The 20,000-nt window shown below is 36.1% G+C and overlaps 1 protein-coding gene across 9 annotated transcripts in view; it reads left to right on the top strand.

The window, feature by feature from the left end:
• The window catches only part of LOC135223606 (ankyrin repeat and fibronectin type-III domain-containing protein 1-like), a 682,119-nt gene that overhangs the window by 612,017 nt on the left and 50,102 nt on the right, over positions 1 to 20,000 (top strand). The window lies entirely within an intron of this gene.

The following is a 20,000-nucleotide window of genomic DNA, read 5'->3' as shown; positions in this document are numbered from 1 at the left end:
GTTTGTGCTGTAATTCCTCCAGGTCAGCAGTTATTCACTCTCCCACTGTGCCTTGAACCGGCCAGTGATATTTACGAAGATCGGGATGGATTAGTGACTTATTGTCAGTGGATATGAGACTGAACATGAATAAAATCATGAATATTGATGAGCCTCTATTGTTTCTTGACAAATACTGTGCGTAATGGTTACCACTATGCTTTTTTTCTCACACGTAATACTTCCAGAAAGCAAGTTATGGTTTTTGGCGCTTATTAGAGTACAGACATGGTATAGGTATTTGATGTCACATGATGGTGTTTTCTTGGTGCAATGTTGTTTTTTTGGCATGCGAACATCATCTCACGATTCATGAACTTGAGTAACAATGATTGACTACATCTCAGGAGGTTTTCATGTTTACCATCTTAAGTTCGGCTTGAATAAGGAATTGGACTTGAGGCCTTAGTTTCCGCTCATCTAAATTTAGCGTACGTATCATTACACAGAACATCAACATCTGTAGTTTGTTCTCTGTCATGCTGTGTCACTGCGTAATCTTCCTATCTATCATCAAGATGCTGATGTCTATAAATATTGAAGTATCTTGTCTCACAGGAGAATTTTTGCTGTGGAAGCCAGCTTAGCCTCTTCTGTATACGTGAATACCTACGTACCTTATGAAGCTCCGTGCGCACGCGCGTGCACACACACACACTATATATATATATATATATATATATATATATATATATATATATATTATATATATATATAATATATATATGTATAGCTATATAATATTGATGTTAATTTTTTCTAGTTTTTCAGAGTTATTAGCACCGTCTTTCCATTGTGTCTATAACAGGGTTTATATGTTCCTTTCAAGATGAAGATTCCTAAGTCTGTTATCTGCTAGTAAGAAGAGATGTGAATGTTGACTAGGTAAAAGGTAATTAATCAGACGCATAGACGAGACTGGAGGAGAGTAACTGCGTTGTTTAACTGAACCCCGCTTTATTTTTTAGGAATGCGTTTAAAAGGCAAATTATGGTTTAAATGGTCCTTTCATAGATACCCAGTTTATTTTTCCCCGCTGCCCTCGGTGACTTAGGCCCTTTTGTCATTATTCCACTGCTTCAGTGAAAATTCATTTTCCAATATGCCAATTAATCTAGCGTTATTTTTGTGTTGACGTTTGTTGCACTGCATCTTTAGCTCGAACTGCCCTGGCGGGAAATCCCTCTGAAAATTGGAGAGTCGAAACTACAAGCTTTTTGGCTCTGAAGTTTTTCTGTTACCACAAAAATATTTATTTGTCTGAGCTTTTCGTTTTAGAAACCTTGATTTCAAACTCGGCTGTATATCTCTCGCTATATCGTTGAAAATGAATAACGTTATCTCACGGTTAGCAATAATAATGGGCCTGATAATGTTATAATAGTGTGACCTTCCATTTAACTTAATTTTGGTTGCGATTCCAAAGAATCGCTTAGTTATCCAGCATCCTTTTTCTTCGTTGGCAAATAAATGTTGACAACGTTCTGAATAATAATACTTTCTCTCTACACTGCTAGTGATTTAAATTTTTCCATTTCTTGCGGCCACGAATTACCTCAAATCATACCGATTTTAGTTAAATAACACAGTAACATTCTTTAGCATTGTAGTTCACATAGGTTTCAAATAGCTCACGAGAAGCTTTCATTCTGCTGCAGCAACTCATTTTCTTAACTGATTCAACAACGGACTGTTGTTACTTGGTAAATGCGTTTGATGAAGAAGCACAAGGCCTTTCTTTCAGCGTATTTGAAAGAAACGTTTTGAGTGAATTACCCAACTTGATCGTTTCGTAAATAGCTGTTATCATGCGGAATTCTATACTTTTCTTGTCCATATGTGCTTTTGAGAGCTCGTTTAGAACCATTCTGGTTGTAATACATACCAGGAGCTAGAGTACAGAAGTGATTTATTAACAAACATCTGTGGAAGATTAATATTTTATGGTTGCCTCCTCAACACCTGACTCTGGGAGTGTGGATTTGAGTAATCTTGGTTTTCGCTCTGTGTGTGTGTGTGTGTGTGTGTGTGTGTGTGAATGAACAGTAAAACCTGCTGCTAGAGATAAGTGAGCACATGATGTCTCCTCGGATGGACTAACAAGTCTCTCTCTCTCTCTCCGTGTGTGTGTGAACAACCCAACCTTGGCGTAAGCCGACCAATAACAGTCAACTGGCAACTAAGTAAATATCTGCGTAGGTCATGAGATCGTGTGGATTTTTAAGGAAACGTTCCGATACCATGCTTTCCTCCGGTTTGAGAAAGGCACCACTGCGTCACGAGGACCATGATGATGATGTCAGCGGTTAATACGACCACAAAATTGATGTTCGCCGCGTTCATGGGCCAGAATGAAAGGGTTGAATTTTTTTTTGTTTAGTAGTTGATTGAGGTAAACTTGGTCGTGCTCATTTGTAGAACTTTTTGCTAAATTTCATTCTTGGCTGTACTATATGGAAATCCCCAGCATATGGGTATGCCATTGACATCTTTATCATTAGCTAGCAAATTATTCGTAGACGTTAATTTCACTGGGAAGAATTTAGGGAGTAAAATGTTGCAAATGAAGCGTAACGGGTTTCGAACAGGCCGCAATATCCTGAAGTAGTTCATCCTCCTCAATAGTTGTAGTCGTTGAAGACAAATGAAGATATACAGTAGTATGTTTGCTGCCGTTGAGAGCACAGACAGTGACCAACAACTTCATATTTTCATTACCAATGGATCTGGGAGGTTTTATTGTCAAGACAGGTAGGTGACTAAACACACACACACGTATATATATATATATATATATATATATATCTATATATAATTTTATATATATATTTTATAGATATATATATATATATATATATATATATATATATATATATATATATAGTATATATATATAAAGTTTTGCATTAATTTGAATAGCATGACATCGCAGCTAATTTTCAATCTAAGACTATATGTAAATTGTGTTTATTAACACTTGTGAGAGAGAGAGACACATACACACACACACACACACACACACACACACACACACACACACACAGAGTGTCACGCTCACATGGATTAATAAACGCAACGCACAATTTATATCTAGTCTAAATTTTCAAACTAGGTGTGGTATTGCCAAGCAATTCACCTTTTTTCCCAACATCTTGCGAAAATGTTGTTAACTCTAGTACAGATTTTGAAAGGTTTGCTTTTAGGCAGATGTGCGTACGTGAATTTGCTTCTTTATTCTTTCTCTCTTTATGAATTCTTTCTTTTACTGATGCAGTTAGAAAACTTAAAATACTGACCTTTAACGTAAAACACACACAAACAAAAATATATTTATGTATGTATGCATGTTTAAAAGAGAGAGAGAGAGAGAGAGAGAGAGAGAGGGTGGGGGGGTTGTTCGCGATACGTGTTCTAAGCGAGTGAATATAGTTTTCTTAAACACGGTGTAGTTCTTATTTCAGAGAGCTTTAGTTTCGTCAGTTTGCCTTTTATACAACCATTTGAAATCTGTGTGAATCTTGTTACAGAATGGTGAACGATATTACGACAAGTATACGTAAATCCTTGCCGCTTAGTTGTGTTCAGTTTCCTCACAAAATGTGTTGCCTTCAGATGTCATTCTTTTGTGCTCTGTCGCGTGGGAGGTTATATTCAAATGTCATAGCGCAGTACTGTTTTGTCGACGCTTTACAAGAAAGTTTGGACAAGACAGGATGTTTTTTATCTCCTTGTTTTCCCAGAAAGTTTCGTATTTTCAAGAACGAAAATGACGTAGAAGATGAAGAACGTTTCTTCAGATTAACTCTGTTAACCTCATGTCCTTTTTTTTTAGATAAATGCTGTGGTTTGGGGGTCTAGGAATTCAGGAAACGTTCACTGATTCACTGCATGACTCAGCGGCATCATCCATGGGCTGACTGAAAGGCTCCCAATGAAGCGCTAGTTTACGAAATCGGAAATCGGTTAAGGCATTAGTTTCTTATTACTGGTTGGGGTTGCCTTTGTTGACTCAGGCTTTAAATTGATTACAACTTAATTTTTCTAAGTTTTATTATTATATGAATCTTTATAACTTGTAATTTTTTTCTACTTAAGCATTCCTGATTGAAGGTCAGGCTCATTTTTTCGCCAATTTTAATAAATTTGAATTCGGTAAAAAAAAAATCTGTCTTAGTTTTAACTGCATTGAGCTTTATTAATTTGAAGTGATGTACTTTGTTTGACTTCAGTTCTATTAAATATGGTTTTCCAGATAGCACAATTGATTGTGTTAATCGTAACAAAGAGGACAGAAAGGTTCCGTACAAGATCATTAAAGCCACAAGCGTACTGAAAATCATATCATTAGTTGGACTGGCTATTTGATGGGTCTTTTTCATAAATTTTCTCTTGTGTTTCTGAAAATCCATTTATTTCAAATGAAGGAAGGTATTTTTTGTTTGATATTCCGAAAACCATCAGTAACACCAGCCCTCGTAAAGTATGATTGCCTAATTTCTTTTTATTTAAAAACAATTATTTTGTGCGAAAGTTGGACTGCATATTTTGAAGAATTAAATAGAATATACTTTATTCCAAGGAGAACGTTGCTCTCTTTTACTCTGTGATTTTATTAGTCATCATTGTGGTCTGCCCTTTTTTTTCTCTCTGTAAGGATCCTCTTAATGTATAACCCAACAAGACAGAGGATACACTTGTATGTCGTCTCTCGTGTCCCTGGGCTACAAAGGTAACAAGGTGGCCTTTGATGGTTTAGCAACGAGTTCCTTTTTTCGCCTCTGACCCGTCCCTCAATTATGAATAAGGATTCACGAATCTCTTCTGAAGTCTATTGCAGTTGGGAACTGCCTCTCGCAGTGTTTTCTGGCTGGCTGTGTATACGTTCGTGAAGTGGAAATTCTCGCTGGATGGGGTGGGGCGGTTGTTCAGAATACGCGTTCCCAGTTATTTAGAAATAAAATGGTTGAATTCATATGCTGACATGTCTTAAGTAAAGGCATGACATTATTTCATGAGAAGAGACAAATCCCACATCGCGGGATAATCATTTTACAAAGGAGTGACTAGAGTGGGTTACCCTGACTTAAAAATAGTATGTCATGTAACCCGTGACGTTAACAACAAAGCCATCTTGAATAGGGCTGAGCCCATAGTGTCTTCAAAACGCGTTTTACTGTCGTTATGAACACGCGAGATCTTCATCACAGATGAAAAGTGATTCCTTACTTTCGAAATGGTGCATATGGGACTACGGTGTATAGTAGTGAAAGGTGCTTTGTCTCTCGAGTGTATGTAACTGTCATTAGAAATTGAATGCATAATATTCATATATAAAAATGTATATTTTATTTTCATATAGTTATATGCTATATGTATATGGATTGTGCAAAATGTATATTATTTAACTAAATAAATGTGATAATTGCCGTCCCTTAAGAAATAGATGCCGGTTTTCGATAGAAATAATACTGGCAGTGTGTCGGCACGAGAAGCACCATTTGGTGACATTCCTGCTCAAATAGACAATCGGTGTGACAGCGACTTCCCTGTGAGGAGGATTGAATGCCGCGGTCGATGGGGACTTGTAACGATTTCCAGAGCCTAAAACGTCCAAATGAAATGAATCTTAAGGAAATACACTTCTTGTTTGGATGCTGTTTTAACAGTGGAATACAGTGATTTAATTTACTGTTTTGGAAAAAACTAGTGTATATAACTACTTGAATGTTGAAATACCATTTGTTTAAAACATATCCAGTTTTCTTTTCGACAACGAACCGATTTTGTTTGCCTACGGTAGGAAATTGTCTTAATAATAAACCGATTCTCGTATCCACAGTTACTTCTCTGCAGTTTCTGTCGTTAATTCTTTTATAATGTAATTTAAGGATTCTGAGAATACCAGATGACTATCATATTTTAGTTGAACCTGAATGTCATTCCACAAGGAAGTTTGAATGTTAAGTAGACTTTGAACAAATGCACATCAAGGGTCTGATAACGTAAATGGAATCATAAGGGTAGTGTTATAGTAGTGTAAACCGGCCACGTCTGAAAATGACGGATGCAGTTGCTAAGGAATGGGACGCAGGTGAAACGGAGCCAGATGCAGGTAAGACGTTCATTTGAAATGCAAAGTTAGAGAGAGGCAGGTGTTAGGTTCGTCATAATTTAGGTAAAATGTTCAAGCTTTTAAAAAATGAGGTATGCATAACTTCTATCTTAGTGTGTGATTTCATGGGGCATATCTGCACCTAAAGTTGACGTTGGTAGTTTAAAAATGGCTAAATTTCTTTTTCTCGTCGTGTACTTGAAACGATGAAATAATTTTTGTATGTTTACCGGTGACGTATTTGTAAAATAATTTTGTTGCTATGATCTTAGTGCGGAAACTAAGAGTGCATACTTAGTGCTAAAAAGATGTCAGTTTTTATAATGTATCCATTTATTTCAGTTTCAGGTTTATTGATTATCATACTTTTTCTTCCTATCCATAATTCGTCATGGATTTTTTTACTGTCTTTATTTTGTCGGAACATGGAATGATCTACAGGGACCATAAGTTTGGATCTTTGGCTAGACGCTCTCTTCATCAAAAGAACTTCATTTAAGTTTGTAGATGAAATTGTGTGGTATGCTACTCGGTTACTATGTTGTGGCATTAAATGATAATAATTTGTATTATTCTCCAATGTGTTTCGGGTTGAGTAGTTCATCGTATTTATGAAACACAGGTGTTTGAGGCCGGAGGTTTGTAAAGTATTTTGCATAATTTTAATGTTGCTGGAGCCTATCAGAATAAATCTATTACATTTCCTCTCCCTCAACTCACCCCCGCCACGCCCCCATCCCCCAACGAGAATTAGCATTCGTTAAGGCGTACTTTCATCATTATTGCACGGACTGGTTCAACTTGTCCGGTCAGTGACAACAGACACCCCCCCGCCCTTATTTTTTTTAAGGATCTTCATATCCACTTTAATATCAGTTGATTGGATTGAATATCACCCCCATGGAACTAACCACGTGTGTTTTAGTATCATGTTATCGAATGGTGTTTATGAAGCACTTATCCCTTCGAATGCCGTTCTTGAAGAGGGTAAGTAAGTGCTTTTTAAGTCAACCAGCCGAATGAATCTCGCCCAAAGAAATAGTTGGTCCCATTTATATCCTCACTCTACCCAGGTGTTTTGAGACGAAAATTAAAGGTGGTGTTTTAGTCTTGTCTGTTGTTGGTTATAAAAGCTCAAGTTGTACGGTTACGTAAATTTTGAGATGCAATTCAAAAGTCCTCTATTTTACCTGTTATTGAGCATAAAGATTGACGATGGTGTCGTTCTTAATAGATTAATATATATCTATTAAGATATATATTAATCCATTAATATATATCTTAATATATTAATTTCACACCCCTAAGGTGATCTAAAACTTGAAGGAAGACGAGATTAGACGAGTCACTGATCCTATTGGATTTGCATGCTTTATATAGTGTTTGATGGCAGTACAACTTAGAAAGTTTAATATTTGTTTTAAATCTACAAGATATGCAGTGATACAATCTTTTTGAATTCAAAAAAGAAAATTAGCTTAAACTGTCCTTCCAACGCCTTGACACTACATGTAACAATACAGCCATTGCAAATTTGTAAAGAACTTTAATATCGAATAACACAAACCATTGGGGGTATCGGGTAAATTGGCTTGGGAGAGGAGGGGTTGTGGGGGGGAATGGGGGCCAAACTGGTGTGGGTGCCGTGCGGGTGATGAGCCCAACAGCCGCTCCTTGTGCTGGGAGACAAGCTGTCGACTTCTCTTGCTTGTACGTCATGGTGTTCGTCGGGCTCTGTCCGTCCGTTCGTCCTCTTTGGCCATTAGCTCTTTTCTTGATGTGTCATTGGTCGCTCGTGGCTTGTTCCTTTTATTGTCTGAACTCGTTGAAAGAATGGTTTCATTTTTATCATGCGTATTAGATTTACATTATTGATGGCCATACTACTACTACGCCATTGTGATAGGAACGTTGATTTAATGATTTAAAAGAAAACTAGGAGATTCATATTTTTTATATTTTCATATTCTTAGTTGCACTTATTGATTCTAATCTAAAATACATATATTTATGAATAACTTGATCACGATATATATAAAACGTGATCCTATGTATATATATATATATAAAGGTAATGCCACGGAGGAAAAGGAAAAAGCTAGAAATGGCAAGATCTTTCGGTCTTAACGACCCTTTACTTCAGTAAATTGTTAAGACCGAAATTTCTCGACAGTTCTCGCGTTTTCATTTTCCTCCGTGGCATTACCTATATATATTCTTATATCTTTATATCTATATATATATATATATATATATTATATATATATATATATATTATATATGATATATATATATATATATATATATAGATAGTATATATATATATATATATTAATATATTATATATATATATATATATATATATATATATATATTATATATATACTATATATATATAAATATATATAATATATATATATAATATATATATATACTTCATAAGGATGAGGGAACCAAATATTGTGTAGTTAATAAGGTTTCTTTTTGTAATGATTCACTTAGTTCTGATCAATGTTTTAAGTAATTGTCTAAGGACAATTTGCTATCAGCTCGAGTTGTGTTTACCATAGATTTTGTAACAGTTGTTTTTATCTTTAAGCTGTGGTTCCCAAAACTTTTCTGGTCGTTACCCACTTTTCATACAGGATACATGTCCATGGCCCACCGCCAAGCATAACCCAAGTATGTATAAAACCCATGGTTTTAAAGATACATATCCTTAGGTTATGGCCCCTTGCATTCTGCTACATGGCCCCCAGTTTGGGAACCACTGTCTTGAAAGAGTGGTTTTAAGTGAACATTTGGATTTTAACTGGGGTATATTTGTTTCACTTAGAAATTAAAGTGTATTGTGTTTTTTTTTTTTTTTTTTTTTTTTTTTTTAATCTAAGAATGCCTATCCCCTCCGTTCATAACATACAAACAATTACTGAAACAAACTCGTACACGAAATCCTTATCTTTTATAGACTAACGGAAGCTCAAGTTCGACTTCCCTTGCGTAAGGGAAAACAAAAAACCGCATGTCGTATGAGTTAACACTACTTTGAATTACGGAGTTTTGAATATTATTAATTAATTATTAATTATTATTATTATTATTATTATTCTTTATATTATATTATTATTATTATTATATTATTATTATTATTATTTGAATATACATTTTATTTAATTATAATTTTCTTAAACAGTATTAGAAGCAAAAACAATTACTTAAGTACTATTCCCAGTATAAGATATGCCTAAACGACTAAACATTTCTCAATCCTGATGGATTAACTGGTCGGGGCTATTGGCTTATATTTTTGTTTTGATTAAAGTTTACCAGTTTTATCATTAAGTGTATGGAAGTGTAAAAAACGAGACGAAACCCCACTTTTATATGAGGAAGGTTAAGAAACCGATACTGTTCTTGATGGGCAGCCAACATCTGATTAACCAATGAAATTGGATCCGGAACGAAGAACATGTGTCAGTTTCACTTCCTTGTTAACTTGAGCTTTATGAGTTGTCTTTCTGATGTGTCGTCGATCCTTTGGTGTCACATTCCTATGAATCGTTGTCTTCATTTTATGATTCCTGGTTTATTTCTGTTGGATTCTATAGTTTTGATGTGTATGCGTAAAGGCACTTTTATTCCTGTTTATAGTCTTTACTTTTTGTAAGATTATTTAGAAGTTTGACCATTTGAAAATTTTGGATGTTTTGGGTTCCTGTGATACTAAGTCCTTATGCAGTGATTATTGAAAGATTCACTTATGTGGCTTCTGTTATATTTACATGAATTTTCTCCAGTATGGGTTACGACGATAGGCAATCTGGCCTTGGCACAGTGACCTCTTTCATTGGAACTTTGATTATGCAAACAGTTGCAGGACTTGCGATATACTAGTAGCAGGAGGTTTTCCCCATGTAGTGATGAAAGCCCTTGGTATTTTATCTTGACAAATCCATTTCCACCTTAAGTGCAGTCATTTTTGTCGATGTCCACCACCAGCATCGTCATCATCACCGCTCTTCTGGTGCCAAGGGAAGTCCAGCTGGCAATATCACGTGCTATTCTCCCCAGGGTTGAGCAAAGGACGCGTCAGACCATCTCTCTGTCTCCCTTGTATTATCATCTCCTCTAAATATGGAAGTTCTATCATTTCATGTAAGGTACCAATTCTGTCTCTTAACTGCCACCTGACTCCTATTATTCTTCTTAAAGCTTAGTTATCAGGTCCACACGATCATAATTATAGATATATATTTCTTTGTCATCCCATGATTCATGTCCGTACAGTAAAACAGATCGAACAAAACTTCAGAGTGAGCGCCTCAGTGGCGTGGTTGGTATGGTCTTTGCCTGTCACCTCGGTGGCCGCGAGTTCGATTCTCGGTCATTCCACCGTGGGGTTAGAGATGTATATTTCTGGTAATAGAAGTTCACTCATGACGTGGTTCGGAAGTCAAATAAAGCCGTTGGTCCCGTTGCTGAATAACCACTGGTTTCATGCAACGTAAAATCACCATACAAACAAACAAAACTTCAGTATAGCCTAATTTTACTAAGGTATGCAGTGTCAGTCAATTGGTTGGTTTCCATATCGGGTCTAATTAAGTTTTAAAAACAAGGCTACCCTGCATGTGTGGCAGTCTAGAAAAAGAGCTGTAAATTATTAAAACTTGTAAATTCATAGTACTTATTATGCTCGGCAAAAGCTGTATCAGAATCGAACTTACTGAAAAAAAATATATGTATATACATATATTTTTTGTCTGATTGCGACCAATGAAAATGTTAACATTTCATGTTATGTTGATGTGACCTTTATTTATTAGGCAACTTAATTCCTCCGCGCAATGTAAGCGAGCGTACAAGCGCATGTCTGATCTTTTGTGTGTGTTTTCTGTTCCACGGGGGCTGCTTTGGTCTGGTCATAAGAAAACAAGAAAAGATACGATAATGGGGCCTAACCAAGAAATAATTATGCAATTTATGGTTCAAGTATCAGATATTTAAGACTACAAAAATGGTCTGGTTTTCCAACTGTAAACCGTTTCCCTTAGCAGGCGGTGGTCGAGAAAAAAAAAAAAATATATATATATATATATATATATATATATATATATATATATATATATATATATATATATAATATATATATATATATATATATATATTATTTATACACAGGCCATTGCCCTGCTCATACTCAATGTCTTGAACCGTGGATAAACTCCTTGTGCAGAAAACTTCGACAACATTACCCACCACATACAACTGCACTTAAGGCTCATCAGCAGCAGCTCTTATAACACACCCCCCCCCCCCCCCCCCCCCCCCCCCCCCCCCCCCCCCCCCCCCCCCCGAGTTCCAACACACGCCCAGCTCCTTTCACCTCGAATTTTTTTTTTAAATACTTTCCTGCTTTCGTCATTTTTACTTTGTTCACTAACTTCTCTTCCTTCATTCATTCCACCTGAACAAACTTTCAAAACACAGATCCATCCTTTTAGTTGTGCTACCCCTGTAACCACTTTTGTATTCCTTCACAACGTTTACCTTTTCAATTCTTCTTCGCCACGGATACGACGCAAACAGTTCACCATGAAAGCGTCAACCTTTATTCGTTCATTCTCATTCCACAAGCGAAATTCACTTCCATTAGGAAGAGTTCGCCTAACAATACCTTCCTACATTCCCACCCTGACTCGCATTCCCCCGTGACTTCCATCGACATTCCATGTCTTCCAGATCTTATCCACATACCTTTCAGAACAAAGACATACATAAACTCGTACTTTTCTAATTATGTGCTCTTTTGTACCTGTCGCCGCAAGATACTGCAGCCAGCAACTTTTGTGAAAGAGAAGAGTTTTTGCATGTTTTGAGGTTCTGCAGTCGCCATGACGGTCAATTATTTGCATAGATCCGTTTCATCGCTTTATGCAGTTATGGTTCTTGTGACTTTTTTGTGTTAAAAGACATTGCTGCAGTATTCTGTCATTTACAGGGCATGATGCACAAAGACATCGTTGTGTGAGTGCGATGATTACTTGCATGCTATCCAGCCAAATGAAACCGTGATGAAGTGTGCATCGCATTTTAAGAACAATGAACTGCATATATTATTCATTCGTACTATTTTTGAAATAATGTCCAAGAACCTGTAGTGTTTGGTTTCAAATAGAACTTGGCTTGCTCGCAGACACAGTAGCCAGGTGTCGTTGCACTCGCGCCTGATGTGTGTATAATTGTGAGTAAGCAACATTCTTGGGACTGCCGGACGTTATGGTTATGAGTATGCGCGTGTTTACATCCTTTATTGACATTTGAACTCGCAGACTTCTTTGTTCGGTAGAGAACAATTACAACTGGGACGATTATCAGACATGAGGACAGTGGATTTTATTACGCTCCATTTCCACTCTTCGTCTACATTAAAAGTTCGGTCTGCGAGTCTCGGCACTTTCAATATTACTTGGGATACGTTTGAGTAATAGGAGTGGATCCAATGTAATTCTCTCCTTCCTACATAGCTACACAAATATTCAGATATGTCAGTGTGTACCCGCACACTAAATGTTGTTCAAGTTGAGACTGATGGCATTGCCGAAGACACAAAGCGTCATCAAAACATTGTCACATTACATCACATGATTGACCAAATGCAAGTTTTGATAAACCCGTAGGGGGATGGCAGGTATCTATCTGGAGCTGAAGGAAGCCTGCGGTTGTTTGTCGTGGGGGTGAGGGTGGTCAGGGAGAGGATGCGGATGACGTATGCTCGTATAGGGTCGATGCGGATGCGGGGTTTGGCAGTAGGAAGGACACACACCCCCTCGTCACTCCCAGACACCCAAGCCCTTTGCTATTCTATCCTTCGTCTCCTCTTTCTTTATTCGCTCTTTCCTTCCCTGAGATTAGTGTTTTTTTATTGCGTTAGTGTGTTCACACATTTGCCATTAGTATGCAATTTGCTTATTTACTATTTATATATGCAGATATATATATATATAAATATATATGTATATATATAGATGTATATATATTCTATATATATTATATATATATATATATATATACCATACATACCATACATACATACCTAAAAAAGGACGCCTTCCAGTAATCGTGCTATATTTATATATATATTATATATATATATATATATGTAATATATATATATATATATATACAATACATACATACATTAAAAAAGGACCGCCCTTCAGTATCGTGCATATATATACACACATATATAATATTGAAGAGTCCGTTTTTTTAATTTTCATAACACGAATTGGCAGTTTAAAAGCGTTATCTCTTTCTTTTACACTTTCGTTTGTTCATATTAATCTTTGGTATTTAGAATATTTTGCTTGTATCATATATGATGCTTAAGAATCTTTTCATTTCATTATCAAATTAGAATTCTGCCTGGAAGTCAATGGTCGCTGGCACAGTGTTGTTTGTAACTGGTAATTCGTGAGTGCGCACCACTGTGCAGGAAACTTCTATAACATTAACCTCTTCTTACACCTTCATGCGAGAAAAACCATCAGCGAGTCGAACGCCCTACTCCCGCTTCGCCGTTCATATGGCCAAAACCTTAAAGAATTCTGTAAGCCATCTATCTCTTCACCTATCTCTTCGCTGAAGCTAATCTTTGTGTCACCAATCGTTTCACGCTTCTTCACAATTGCCCCCGTTTTTTTCTCAGTCGCATTCAGTATCAGCGTTTCATTTGCCTAAACAAGCCTTTTCTATTTTCCAATTTGACTTTTTGTAGACACTCTAAGTCTCCTCCCAGGCTTTCCCATACAATCTGCTACCTACACTTGTTCCACACATTCTGACTTGCCTCTTCTTTCTTCCTACTATTGTCATTATAAGTGCTACCTAATTCTGATATGAATCGACTGCTTCCAGTCACCCGCCGTCCATATTAACGGTCATTGCTTCACTTTCCTATTTTGATTTACATTCAAATCCTTACTCCTACACATTTGTAGTCAACTCGTTCCTTTTGCACCTCTTTCTAATTCCTTGAACTGTTTCTGAAGTTTCCCTCTATCATCCCCAATTACTGCAACACCATCCACAAACATTATATTCTACATTTCCTTTACAGCACACTTTCAGACTCCACAACTTTGCACCAACGTCTGCTTTAATTTCTGTAACATCTCACACCACCCAATCCGTAACAATATTAAACAGCCATGAGGGCATAAAGCACTTGGTTTCAGACTCGATTTTACTCCAACTAGTCCTCTCATGTTTATATATTGCAACTCGCTTCGCTCATCGTCGACACTTTTTATCTTCTTTCACCGACTTCTCTTCCAAATCTTACATCCTCAGCAGCGTCCACGATGCCTCTCTATCATGGGTTTTTATGGTGGGTATTCCCTTTCCTGGAGAGAGGATATTATTTTGATGCTAGTTTATAATAACCGGAATGGTTAAAAACCTTTCCCATCTGAAATCTAATTAACGGGATATGATTCCATACAGTTTGTGACACCAGTTCATATTTGCCGTTGATTCACCAGTATCACCGATCTGGTGTGTCCCGCTTATGCAAATTCCCGAGATGTTTATTGGTATTGTACCAGACCCGGTTTTTTTGCCACGCCCCTAGGTTAGTTTACGTTAAGCTGAGTTGGGTTGGGTTTGGTATAGGTAATTAAGATGAACAGGAGTATCATTGTGAATTTGGGTGTGAGAAACAGAGAAACATATTGAGATTTTGAAGAAAATTCTATAGTTAGTTTTTAGAATGTGGCGTCCCGCTTTTTTCAGGGACGGTCCGGACCTGGTTACAGTTCGGGAATATACGTCCCGTATAGTTACAGCAAGTTGCAGTAGAGCTTAGTTATGACGATCAGTATGTTTGTAATTGAAAAATGTTCGCTCATAGGTTATATGAAAAAGTTATTGAACTTTGTAGAGGAAATGTTTTATGTTATATGGAATACTTTATATAATAGTCATTTGATTAGAAATAACGAAATCATGACAACACACCATAAATGATGTATTCACTTTATGATGAATAATCGCCAGTAATAAAGATACTGTACCTTGAATACAGTGAATCATACTGTTAGATGAAGGAAAATCACATTTCCTCCATTATGAGAAATTTATATAAGTCTGCCTTTCTCCTTTCATCTAGTAGCAAGTGAACTTATATTCCTTCTAAAGAAAGTGCTGTAGGTGCTTCACCTCTTCATATTTAGGACAGATTTAGGACGTTGCTTAAACATTATTTGAACTAGGGTGGTCTTCACCTTTGCCTAAGTTTATTAAATAAATTAATCTGCGCTTTCCAATGATTATGGTGAAGAAAAGTTTGTACATCAGAAGAAGCTTCAACTCGTTTGGTAATTACGTCGCGTCAGAGCTCTCGTATTGCATGTGGTCATTAGAGACGACCAGTTGTTTCTCTCTCTCTCTCTCTCTCTCTCTCTCTCTCTCTCTCTCTCTCTCTGATGGCTAGTGTAATTCAGCATGCAGATTTTTATTGTGGGTGAAAAGAATTCCGTAGTTACCTACTTAATGAATTATATTATCGATTAACAGTTTAATAGCTTTCGAGATACAACCCATCATTATCCCTTAATAATGGGGCACTCCATAACGTATTCCAGTGATTATTTTTACCGTCATCTTCCGTTTTAATATTCGTGCGCACGTAAGTTTACACGTTCTTCATAGAATAATACCGTGAATAGCTATGCTATAATCAAGGGAGTGTGATTAGCCGCCTATGCAAAGCTTTACTTCGGTGTGGCAGTTTGAATGTTGCCCTGGTAAGGTAACATGGTAAAATGCTTCAAAAGACTCTTTGAAGGAATTCATTCTTACCTGACCTGTAATGTTTACTCATGTAACTTTGTATACAACTTGCGTTTACCCATCTTACACCCCTCTCTGGCGATAATGAAGACAATGCTTCATATGTAACTCATATATGTAAATGTTTAACTAAAGGGTGTTAACGGCTTTCCAAACTATGCCAATGCATAGATTATCAATCTTGCTTAATAGCGTGATCAACAGTAGCATGTTTATTCCAGTTTGTTTATGCTTGTATTGTCTTGGAATATATTTGTGTTTGGTATTTCGCTGACCAACGATGCGCAATAGTGTTTGAGTTTTTACCTAAAATTTTTTACCGCCTATTTTACCAAGAATAAATTTTGGAGTTGTCAATTGCTGGTGAGTTTTTTTCCCATTCGCTTTTGTATATTTGCGAATTACAGAAGAAAGTCGATAGTAATATTCATGGACAGTGGAGGTAGTTTAATTTCAGGTAATAGTCAGCTCTTCGTCAGTTTGTTTTCAGGCTTTATAGATAACCGTGTGCGCATGCGAAATAATTTGGTCATTTTTTCTGAAAGAAAGTTCTTGTGTTTTCGGAATGCGGAGTCACACAAGAGAGCCTAGACTCAGTAGATCAGTCAATTGATCAATCGTATTTTTTTTTTTTTATTAAATGGCTCATATGAATCTTCCATAAATAAACCAAGTCTGATTATGACGGGGAGCTCAATAAGTTGTGCATTTTCTTAATTTATAGAGTATCACTCTTTTGACATCCTCACACGAATATTGATGGAATAAACCGAAAGGGGTATTTGCTTGCTTCCGCAGAATAGAATACCCATATACAAAAACTCAGAAGTAAAGAACTGAGAGGAGGGGACTTGACTAATGTGAAAGTAAGGACTAGAATTTGAAATATAGACTAGAAACCACCCGAGAAAATAATTTAGTCAAACAGATAAGTTTTAAGAGACAAGCGTTTGAAAATAAACCAGAAACCTTTATTACTACCTAACTGTCCATCGATGTACAATGATAACGATTAGAAGTATTTAATAGCCAAAAGGTTTTAAATATTGTCACAACTTACTAAAAGTCAGTCACGAGAAAGGTGGTGTAATAATACTATCGCTCGTAAAATGATTTTCCATATTTCTCATTCAGTCTGCATTTTCTCATGATTTGAGTTAGTTGGTTTATTTATAGACTGTTCAGTCTCTTTAGTTCTTGGTTCAGTCATTCGGGCGTACCCAGGCTTTGTTGTTGTGAATCTTGTCTATTTTTACCTTCATTCTTCTGCTAACAGGAGGTACATTCCTCTTGCAGAAATCCAAGTGCTTTCGTCTTTACTAAGACATTGTCAAGGAACGAATGACATTTTCCTGTGGTATTCGCTTAATGAATCACGTGCATCACTGTGACTTTTTAAAACACTACATACACACACCCACTACACACACACACACACACACACACACACTATTACACACACACACACACACACATATATATATATTATTTATATTATATATATATATATATATATATAATTATGTATATATATACATATATATATGTGTGTATGTATACATATATATACACATATATATATGTGTATATACATATATATACATATATATGTATATATTTTTACACAAGTATATGTATGTATAGTGTATATATATTTATATATATATATAAATAATATATATATATATATATATATATATATATATATAAGGATTTGGATTTGGGAAAATTCCCAAAACTTTTATTTTAAAAGCGTAATTTTAGCATTTGGGTTCAATAACCAAATTGGAGGACTTTGTAGATCGAAAACGGTTGGAGAAAGCCCTTTTTTACTTGGACATATATCAGAAAGATTAACTAAACCCATTTTCAAGTCAAGTGAACACTGAACCCTGGCTATACGAAGGAAATTATGCCAACAGCATGCTCTCAGAATTGAAATATTTCTACTGCTACTGTTAGTATTTTAGTATCGGTAAACACTTACTCTGGAGCGTGCGTTAGTGAAATATGATCCTATAAATTGGCCTGAAAATCACCTAATACATTCTGGACCTCCCAAGCTAAAATTGCATTCAGTATAGAGTAACAAATAAGTGAAGAGATGAATGGCATGTTTTGAGAAAGTTCAATGATGAATAATGAAGATGTTTGAAAACACGGACTTAACTATATATGTTACTGTCTCCAGGCAAAATTTTCATGATTTATTTTTTAATGGTTTTAATTAGTTAATATTATGGAAAGGGCTGAAGGTTTTAAAAATAAAGTGCTGAGAAATTGTTTTCCCTTGGAAGAAACTGTAAGAGCTATTAATTCTGATACGTAAGTGATACAGTGATCAAGGCTGCGATTATGTCGTACCTGTACTTAGGGGGGTTTGTGCACGTTGCTGCATTTACCATGAAAAGGGGAAGCGTGATGGAACTTTCCCCCACAGCTGCCTTACTCCTATGGCCGTAATGCTTCTTGTTGCCAAAGAAATTGGTGTCATTCTCTCTCTTTCTCTCTTTCATTAATACATTGTGGTATATTCTGCCTCAGAAACTCGAGTGTGGATGTACATTTTGTTATTTACTTATGAAAGGTATTAACATATTTTTAGATAATTAAAGATACAAGTCCCTGCTATGTCATTTTTATGGTGGACCTGCAAAGCATTTGCCATCGGTCTTATCGATTATGACAGTATTTTAATTTGCATGAACATCATTCCTTATGTTACTGATGTGAAGGGAGGCTATTTTGACGAGACATTAGGGAAATGTATACAGTCTGTACCTAACGCCAAGGAATTTATTACTCGGCGTTTGTTTCGTTATGAGCATCAGAGCGCGAGTGTCGTTTCATAACGATGATCTGATGATATCTGCTCGGTGTAAGTAATGAAGCTTCCACTGTGCATGGAAGGAAGAACAAGTAGATTAAGCTTGTGAGATGTTATCCCGATTTAAGCTTTATTAGTTTATTTTTTTGTTGTTTAAGATTTTAAGGCTCATACAGTTTATACCCCGCTGAAGAATTCGGTCGTGATGTGCGTGTTAAATATGAAGACACGTGTCATTATGCCCTGATAATTAAATCTGTCAGCACGTGTGAAATTAAAATGAGAACGTAAAACGAACGATAAATTTATTTGAATGGAAAAAAATGAGGTAATCGTCGTCCATAAATCTTGATACTGAAAGGTTACCGGTTAAAATAGAATTATAATTATAGGTTGTAACATGCTGATATACATGGTCGGCTCCAGATTTTAGTTTGCTAAAAATATCTGTATAATAAGTTGATAAACAAACAGTTGTTAACTAACTTAATAGCCAACGTTTCTCCAGTTTAAAGATATTTCAAGAGAAATATCACAGCCTCGTCATTGGTACTCTGAGATGATTCAGGAGCTAACGACCGGCGTGAATTCATGGCCGAGTTCCCATCTTTACACTGAATTAAATGCAGTTCATTTTAAGAAGTAATGTTATTCGCCAATCTACGTCATCGTTTCAGCATTGTTCGAGTTACTGTGCACAGTTAGCTGGTAATTATTGAAAGAAAATCTTTGGCGCAGTTATTTTTGTATGCTTTAGGTTGTCGATTCCTTATGTTGGTTGTAGTTTTACGTTGGTAATTATTTGGTCTTACATTTCAAATGTGAGTAAACCATTTCGTTTTACGATCATTCTTTTCATTCTTTCACCACCTAGATTTTGGTAGTATGACGCGCATTGACTGATTCTTCAAGCATTTTAAATATGCCGAAACTCTGGATTCAGTGCTAGCAAATATAAAAATACATTGAAATCTCAACGAATACACACTGGATTCAGTCTTGGACACTTTCCTTTTAAATTCTGAGTAGTTGAGTTCAAGATTTTCTTAACATACCATTGGTGCTGTTGTCAAGTCAGTCAATTTCCACATTTGCTATTTTTATGATCGGTCATTTCTGTTTCTACGGAGTCTAGCACTTCTGGTCTAATTAATGAAGCCATTAAAG

Source organism: Macrobrachium nipponense, chromosome 10 (genome assembly GCF_015104395.2).
Source record: "Macrobrachium nipponense isolate FS-2020 chromosome 10, ASM1510439v2, whole genome shotgun sequence".
NCBI lineage: Eukaryota > Metazoa > Arthropoda > Malacostraca > Decapoda > Palaemonidae > Macrobrachium > Macrobrachium nipponense.
Note: the sequence above shows the minus strand (reverse complement) of the source record. Positions and strands in the feature narration are given on the sequence as shown.